General features: G+C 32.6%; 1 long non-coding RNA gene across 2 annotated transcripts in view; it reads left to right on the forward strand.

The window, feature by feature from the left end:
• Positions 1–6714, forward strand: part of LOC111086055 — a 21439-nt gene extending 14725 nt beyond the window's left edge. The window contains exons 1-3 of one of the 2 annotated variants that reach the window (XR_002610820.1): positions 1777–2328; positions 3525–3642; positions 5635–6714. This is a non-coding gene — a long non-coding RNA (uncharacterized LOC111086055). Of the gene's footprint in view, positions 1–1776; positions 2329–3524; positions 3643–5634 lie in introns of those variants that run through there. The other variant, XR_002610821.1, reaches the window with a different exon arrangement.
• The last annotated feature ends 2199 nt before the right edge of the window (positions 6715–8913 follow it).

Below are 8913 nucleotides of genomic sequence, written 5' to 3' on the forward strand. Positions count from 1 at the left end.
CAATCTTTAATAAAACGGTTTATTGTGTAAGTTTTAATGTGAAATCTTCGTACACTACTTCCATTTGGAGAGACTGTACAATCAACAGCTGTTTTATTTTATCAAAATTAACATGCTATTTCAAGATGTCAAAAGCATGTTTTTCAGAAATTTCTAAAATTTCCTATTAATGAATTTAATTTCTATTCATTACAAATAATTATGTCCCCTGGTGAGACAGTGGTAAAATCCGGGGTTAAATTCCCCAAGGTTGACACAGCAGATACACCAATGTGGCTTTGTTACAAAACAAGTAAAACCAATATTTATAATTAAATTGGGAGGATTGCAATGAAATCAAGATTAGCACCTTATCCTTTTCTATCATGAAAAGCAATGGTTAGAAAACTGTCCTTTAACTTTGATCATTTATATTGCCGGATATATGTATGTTGATGGTATATTTGTTAAACTAAGATTTGTTACATCTTAATAATCAACATAGAAATACAATATTTAATGTATATTGGTACGTGATAACAAGAGTGATTTTGAGTGTGAAATGTATAACAAGAACACTAATTCCTCTTCCTTATTGGTTTGTAATAACAATAGTGGTTTATAGGTGTAGTGTATCATAATAACACTAACTTCCCTTGCTTGTTACAAATGGTTCAAAACACGTATAAAGAAACGCGGAAATTTAATGATGAATAATAAATGAAATATACGTGATCACGTACTTGGTGAATGTCGTAGAACATAGTACATATTTAAATCACCCCCTATAATGCACCATGACCTGAAAGTGAAGAATGTGTGATTTTTTTTTTCTGGTAACGGGATGCGAACATGGACATGCAAAACCATAAACTACTGCTACAGTAAATAAGTTGAGAAAGAGTTGGAAGAACAGAAAAGAGCATTCATTATTTTTGTTAAGGAGATTACTTTCCAAATGATTGATTGCAAGAGTCTTTTTATGGCAGCATTGCTAATGATGGAAAGTTGCAAACTCATCGCTGATACACCACTTTCCATAGTTTTATCTTTTCATGATCTTGTAGGATTGTTTTTACATATGTGCGGAAAATACTTTCATAGTGTAGCGAGATCAGTCTCAATCAATTACATGGGAACGACTTTATCTCTGGGACAACAGAGACGTTTTTATTGTGGTATTTAGTCTAGAAAAAAGTATTTCTTTGGTTCAATCTCTTTTCACATCAGTTATTTTTTATTCAAAACTCTTTAGATAATTAAGTTTTGGTGATTTTAATCATACATCAAACTGCTCTTCAGTATGTACTTATGGCATTTAGAATTAAATTATTTTGTTTGTTTGTTGTTTATGGCAAAGTTTCACTATTGGCTATACATGCTTTTCTTGCCACTGAGCCACCAGAGGCAGAACTAGACGATTCATAAACAAATTTACTTATCATTATGTATCAGTATTAGTTCTAGTATATTTCTAACACTGAATTTTATATCTAAGCTGTCAAGAATATTCAGGAATTAGAAGAGTATATGATAATAATAATAATTTAACCACTCTGTGTTCATTGTATTGATTGCTGACGACGAGTTTCAATCAATCCAGAACTCATCAATCGGTTGTGAAGCAATTGGATATTTTTGAGAGAATTTTACAATTCCTTCAGTATTTTAGCCTTTTTAAAGAGTTTAATAAAGAAGTTATAACAATTTTCTGAGTTATTAAGTGAACATATGCATGAAGAAATGGCGTAAGTAAAGACGCCTGTATTATGAAATAAGGTCAAGAGCTAGGAAAGTACAGCTAGCTGGTTAAGTGGTATTGAGAGTGAGTGAATCACGACTTAAGAGTTATAGAAAATTAAGCTAGGTCAGAGATGTTGAGAAATACGCTAGCATAAGTGATTGGCAGTGATTAATTACTGATGCCAACTCGTTAGTACTGTGGAAGCTACAAAAAAGTTGATGATAACATGCAAAAGTGGTACTTTGATGATATATTCCTTACATGATGCTGGTATACAAGCACAAGTGAGAAGGCAACTGGCTAACTCACCATAACAGTAACTAATCACTTGAGAGTTTTGGTTATGGTTTTGGACTAGCCTGGAAAGTTGCATAGATTGACCAATAAAGTGTTAGAACTACTTGTGGACAGTTAGGAACACTATTTGAAAGATTAACAGAATACACAGAAAATATGGGTTAAAAACTCATGTCTGAAGCCCAAAAATCAGTTGCTTTTAGTTTTTCAAGAGTTTTTCAGTTTTTGTTCAAGTTGTTCTAGTTGAACTTTGCCACTATGAGCCTGAAGATCTCCAACCTCCAAAAGTATATTGGCTCAACTCTGTTGTAAGTAGAGAATTGCTATCTTTCTTGATCAATCAATGTAGTTATAGGAAATTTGTTAACTGAAAGGTGAAAGTTGTGAGAAACTAACGGTTTAGTAAATGTTTAAGTATTGGTATTAACAGTGTATACTTTGTAGGAAGACGTAATAAATGTTGTTATATTTTGTTCAATGTTAGTCTTGGAATCTGTTTCTTTATTCTAACTGTAAATTATATCGAGTTAGTGACTTATGAGCTCCACTCGCCACTGCAATCCTCACCTAAATAAATTTGGTGTAATTAGCAATATAATTGAAACTCCAACAATTAGCCCTAAAGAGAGGTGGAAAAAAAGAATGAAAGTCAGGCAAAGTACTATAAGTGGTATAAGTTAAAAATAAGTATGTAAATATGGCTACTGCTGGTATAGACATGACTACAGAAGAGGGTGGTACATGATCTAGAGTTCAGAGAATGGCTGAAACTAGCTACAAAGCTGCAGCAGAACAACCTCCCACAAGTAGGTTCACATGGTGCTACGCATCTAACGAGCACCATACCATTATAGCGTGGTAGACTAGATGAGAATATACAGTTGAAACACATTAAACACTAGTTAAATAAGTCATTTGTTACACAACAATTGTTATGGTGTGAATACTTTTTTCAAGCTAGCAAAGCATTATTATAATTAATTTATATATCTTTTAACACTGCAATCTATTGATGAGCTTTGGATTGAGCAAAACACATCATAGGCTATGGATACAGTGAAATTGGTGTGATTGGAATACTATTATTGTACACTCTTTTAATTCTTGAAGGCCCCAAAGGGATTACATGTAGAACACTGTATTATAGATGCAATAGGTTTAACATTTATGTCTGATGACAAGTAAATTAATTATAATCATGTTTCACTAGCTTGAAAAAAAAGCATTCACACCTTAGCAATTGTTGTTGATGCATAAGTTAATCCACACACGCTTTAAGATTGACTTTTAAAATCAACAGAAGATTAATAAACTATCATCATATGTAAAACCAATGCTTACATTCAGATTAACACAATTTTAACTTCATGATATTTTTACTGTAATGTTTTACTGTGGAGTGTTTTTTAAGCTAAATAACGTTTTCTGTTAAAATTTTAGAGAACAAATCAAAGTTGCTCGCTCCAGCTTGTACGGTGGAATTAATATTTTGGAATCATTACAGGAGTTCACCTACTAGATAGTGATGGCAATTCCAGAATTGTGGCTGTTAGCAGGAGAATCGGATCCATGTGCTCTAATGAAACTGACTATATTCAAGACATTATACAGAGAAAATCAAGGTAATAACCCTGTTCCACACACACATAATATCTCAATTCCCCATTCGTCAGTTTTCTGTGGTCTCATAATTTGAGTTCATGTACATCCATAGAATGAAGAAAGAAGAAAAAACAGAACTTAGTTTACCAAGCTACTAACCAACCAGTAGTTCCTATTCCTGTTATTATGGGAGTCTCAAAGCCCATGTTTCTCTTATTGAACAGAAGTGTTGTAGACTTTATGTAGATAATGTTTTTGTTAAAAGTTAAAAAGAAACTCTAACCAATTCGAAGTGGGTCAGATATTTTGATCCTAAAGGCCTGGAATACACCAGAAAACAGTGAGAGAAAATTCAGGAAACTGAATGTTGTTTCTTGGTTGCCACACATTTTGAGACATGCACTATAAAGATGAATGTAATATAGCCATAACACTAAATAACTAACAACAAACAAACGTTATAATTATTCAAGTTTACATTAATCGACTTTAATTTGTGTTTGAAATTTAATCGTGTGTTGCAATGAGTGCAGCTTACATGAACTTTTTATACAGTGTACCTGTTGGACAGATATCTACCTTTGAATACCTCATAACTGCATATTCTAACTCATTGTCTTGGATGTAGGATATCAGTACATCTGTATATTTATATGCCTCAAACAGTAATTTAATACCCCACATAATTAGTGCACATATTTATGCACAAAACTACACAATGTGATATCTGTGCTGTGCCTACCATGTGTATCAAAACCAAGTTTTTAGACTTATAAGCCTTCAGACTTTTGGCTGAACCACTAGGGGACACATGATTAGTCAATTATTCGTATACAACTGATGAAGTGTTCTACAAATGTGTATGAATAAATAAACACATATTAACACACACACACGCATGAATATGTGTATCAAAATCATTATTTTTAGGTTTACATACCAAGTTTGAAACTATACCTATTTTCATTTGAGACAGTTTTTTTTTTTTCTAAAATTAAGATTTATCTTTCTGGTGTTACATGTCTATATATTCTTAAAATACAAATTAATGTAAATTTACTGTTTGTGTAAACATAAAAAACGGAGAGGTGTTCTTTGTAGAATAGCCGATTCTCTATATCTATTTCATCTCTTTATTTTGTTCTTTCAGTATTTACAAATTTAGTTTCATTAAAAATTGAGCAATCTTCTTTTCGTTTTAGGCATATTTGCAGCGACGAATTTCTGGAAATATCAAATAAATATTAACAGAAACCAACGCTAATAGCCTCTTTGGTTTCGAATCTACACTCCTTTAATGAGCCAATGAAAGATGATCTAATATCCTGCTAAAACACAGAGCTTCTATAAATAGGTATTGCACTAATTAAATACACTTTAATTAATGGGGACTTCCTGTACACATAATAATTCGTAGTGTAAAAGCTAGATCATTTTAGTAACGAAAAATTGGTTAGTACTTTAACATGTGGTAAGCAGGTAGCTTGAATTACAGTGGGCGACAGAGTGATTGTTTGGTGTGTGAAAAGTAAAAGGCTCGATCCCAGGAGGTAGCAGAGAGCTTTACCACTGTTCTCGTTGTTCTTTTCACAATACTTGATTCACGGAAGATACTTGCTTTTCTTTATCATTTATAGACGATCTTGACCCCTTTACTCGTCACGCTCATACATTATGTAGTACTACACTTCAATTTCTGATGTGACTACATTGTACATCTAATGAAGTTACATGAGATATATTGTTGTTGTTTTTTCTAATTTCACGTAAAGCTACTCTCGAGAGCTATATATGCTAGCTGTCCCTAATTTACCAGTTATAGACTGGGGTTAACACAACTACCACCTACTGCCCATCATGGGGTTATGACTTTCTGAAGAAAGTAGAATTACTCTTTATTTGAAGTACAATAGTGAATTATGTAGTCTTTCTAAATTCGATTTTTTCTATTATTCACAGAATCTCTTAGGAGTAAGAAACAATTTATTATTTTACTTTATTTTTGTTTACAGATCCATGCCTTTGGTTGTACATTATTCATCGCTTAAAGTTTTATCTTCTCCCCTGGTCCAATTTCATAAAGATTTCAAGCTTACTAAACACAACATTCGCCTATCATGCTGAAAGCTTCCCTGTACACTCAGAAAACCGCAGCTTTAAGTTCTGGATCTGGAGGTTTCCCTTATTCATTTAGCAGAACGCCAGATGCTGCTGATTCAAGTTTGTTCGAGACAAGAAATCCAATCAGGACTATAACAAGCAGTAGATATTTCTGCTCCAGAAGGAATCAGAATTACACTTTCAACTTTACTCAAGAAACTAGTGACTCAAGTTTATCTGGGATGAAGTCTGATTGTCATACCTTGCCATTCAAAACACTTCGCTCAACGTTCAGGAAATCATGGAGTCATGGTGTAGAAATCACAAACATCCTGCTTACAAAATCAAGTATCGTCTGGGTCAACAACTCAGTGTCCCTTCAGATCTTAGTTCTATATTCCATCTCTACAACAGTAACATCAACAGATTATCTCAGGAAAGAGAGAAAAATGGCACAGAAAAGTACATCAGTCGGTTCTAATGGTGATATTTATGTAGGAGCAGCATCAGTAATATACAAAACAACAAAGGACACTAAACAAAAACTTTCTTGATGGTCGGAAACGATAAATACCTTCACGAATCTCCAAACAGCAGCACAGACCAATGTTTCGGAATCTAGTCATTTCCAATATGTCCTCATGTACAAACCTGAACGAAAGACAGCAGCTTTCTATAACTTATTTATTTAGAAGCACAAGCTGTACAACTCTGCCTAGTAAAACCAATTTACGCACCATGAACGTTCCTTCTTTGAATACCTACCTTTATCTCGATCAAGGTAAAGAGATTTTGGATATAAGTTCATCTCATCAACTTGTCTCTAAAGTGAAAATCCGAGCTGCAAGAAGGCGCGTCTTGACAGAGATTCTGACTGCATGCACTAAGCGCCCTAACCACTAACTCAAAAAAATCTCTCTGTTGCTATTTTGCATGTCTTAGAAATTGTATATATTTAGAAAAGAATAAATAATGTTTTTTGTTTTTGTTTTTGTAAATCTGTACTCGAAATTACCTGATTATTCATGTGCGACACTTTTACGTACTTTTTAGAAGTGCTGAAGCCCTAGATTTTAACACCTGAATAAAAATATTTATCTACCAACATCACGAAAGTGAATTTCATGTCATATATAAAAAATCAAACACTTTCGTCTAAAAAACGTAAATAATTAAATAATCAATAATGATTTAGTACCACAAATTCTACTTTATCAATACACGTCTCAAGCTAGCAAAATATTTTCATATGTTTCTTTTAAACCTTCAGAAATATCAAAGAAACAGATAAAATACAGTTATAAAGGTTTTTTTATTGAATATGTTTTTTGTTTGTTTACTTTTCACAAAAAGGGCATACGAAAAAGTCAGTTGTTTCATCAGTAGTTTCTCAGAATGTTTACGATTTTAGGCTTTCGTTTGTGAAACAGACGAGCTAATAAGTTTGTTTGTTGTTAAGAACAAAGCTTCGCAATGTATTATCTCTGCTGTGCCCACCATGGGTATCTAAACCAGGTTTTTAGCGTTATAAGCCTTCAGACTTACCGTCATGACATTGAAGGACAGCTAATAAAATAGAATATAAATTAAAACAAACCACTAGATATGATAAATTTATACACCGAAGATTTCATTCAAACTCTCATTGTTGTCAAATATCTGTAATAAGAACAACCCAGTGAACCTAAGATATCTAGGTCGGTATATACTGTTATTAGAATCATGAAGATCTAATATTACATTACTGAAACTTGAAGGGTAGTTTTCAACCTTCTTAGCCAATGTAAGTATGTTTACCAGTGCAGTAGTCTACAGCATAGAAAATATTTTGCTTTGTTTGAAGTTAAGCACAAAGCTGCACAATGGGTTATCTATGCTCTGCACACAACGGGTATCGAAACCCTGTTTCTAGCGTTGTAAGTCCGCAGACATACCGCTGTGCCACTGGGGATGGAGGCAATATTTTGTAATTTTAAGGTTTGCCTTCACTATATATAGCTTTCACATATCAAAACGAACTAGAAAAATCGGTGTATTTTCTAAATATTGCATTGAACCATAAGAAATAAAGTATAGCATAAACGTTTATTTCTTAACATTTTTCAAAAGAATATTTATCACAAGAACTTCAGTATATAAAAGATGTAGATTAGACAAAAAAGGGCGCTTTTGTTCTACAACCACCGTTACCCCAAGGTTTGTAAAAAGATGCCACCCAATTGAAAGCTTTTACTGTAACAGCTTTTGTAGGGAAAATGTTAACATAACTGAAAAAGTATAAAGTTATTTACTCTCTCCAGTCTACTGAGCAGTAAACATATGAGTAATGTTGTAAATATACCATAGAAGTAATAAAACATGCATTTTAAAGTTTTCACTAAACAAATAAAATCTCCTTCCAATCATGTATACATTCGTTTTCCCATCAATGAAGATATATATAACAATTGTTTACCGACAGCTATGATGTCACAAGAGCAACGTTTGTACAACTTGAATATTTTGGTGAAGTAGCCGATTTGAATAATATAATTTTCAGGGTCGTTATGAAGGGTTTTAATCCTGCTTAACAGCTTATTTCCTAACTTAAAACTTCATTTTTTTCAGGAAGAAAAACCAGGAGAAAAAACAAACAAATGCCTTTTGAAAATTCCTATTATATAATCAGATGAATAATTGATTATACAATAAACTGGAAGGGCGACCTTACAGCAAGCCGTTATGCATGCTAAAACCAATTTATGTAAATATGACAATAAGGTAACTAAAAACCAGCTTTATCCTTCGTTTGGGGAAGTAGAAATGATCCATTTTATTTCTCGGAGCTTTTGTAGATCTCAACAGTAAACCATTTATTCGTGGATTTTTTTTTTTTCACTTTCCATATATTTTGACAGATAAGTATTCTAGCTACAAATAATATAGATTTTATATAATTCTTACCAGTTTTTGTATCTGTAATTTTCCATTAAATCGTATAAATATTTAAAAAATAAACTTTTATCTTGGTCAGACTACACCTTTTACTTAAAAAATGAAATACAAAAGTCAGCTTTCAAGATATAACTCGTATTCTTTTATAACAGTCCATAACAATTGTTTCTATAAATTTCGAAAGGAATCTAGGTACTACTGTAGCGTGCGGTGTACTAAAATATTTATAATTGTTACGCATTATTATTTCAAATAGC

This window comes from Limulus polyphemus, unplaced genomic scaffold (assembly GCF_000517525.1).
Source record: "Limulus polyphemus unplaced genomic scaffold, Limulus_polyphemus-2.1.2 Scaffold813, whole genome shotgun sequence".
In the NCBI taxonomy this organism is placed as follows: domain Eukaryota; kingdom Metazoa; phylum Arthropoda; class Merostomata; order Xiphosura; family Limulidae; genus Limulus; species Limulus polyphemus.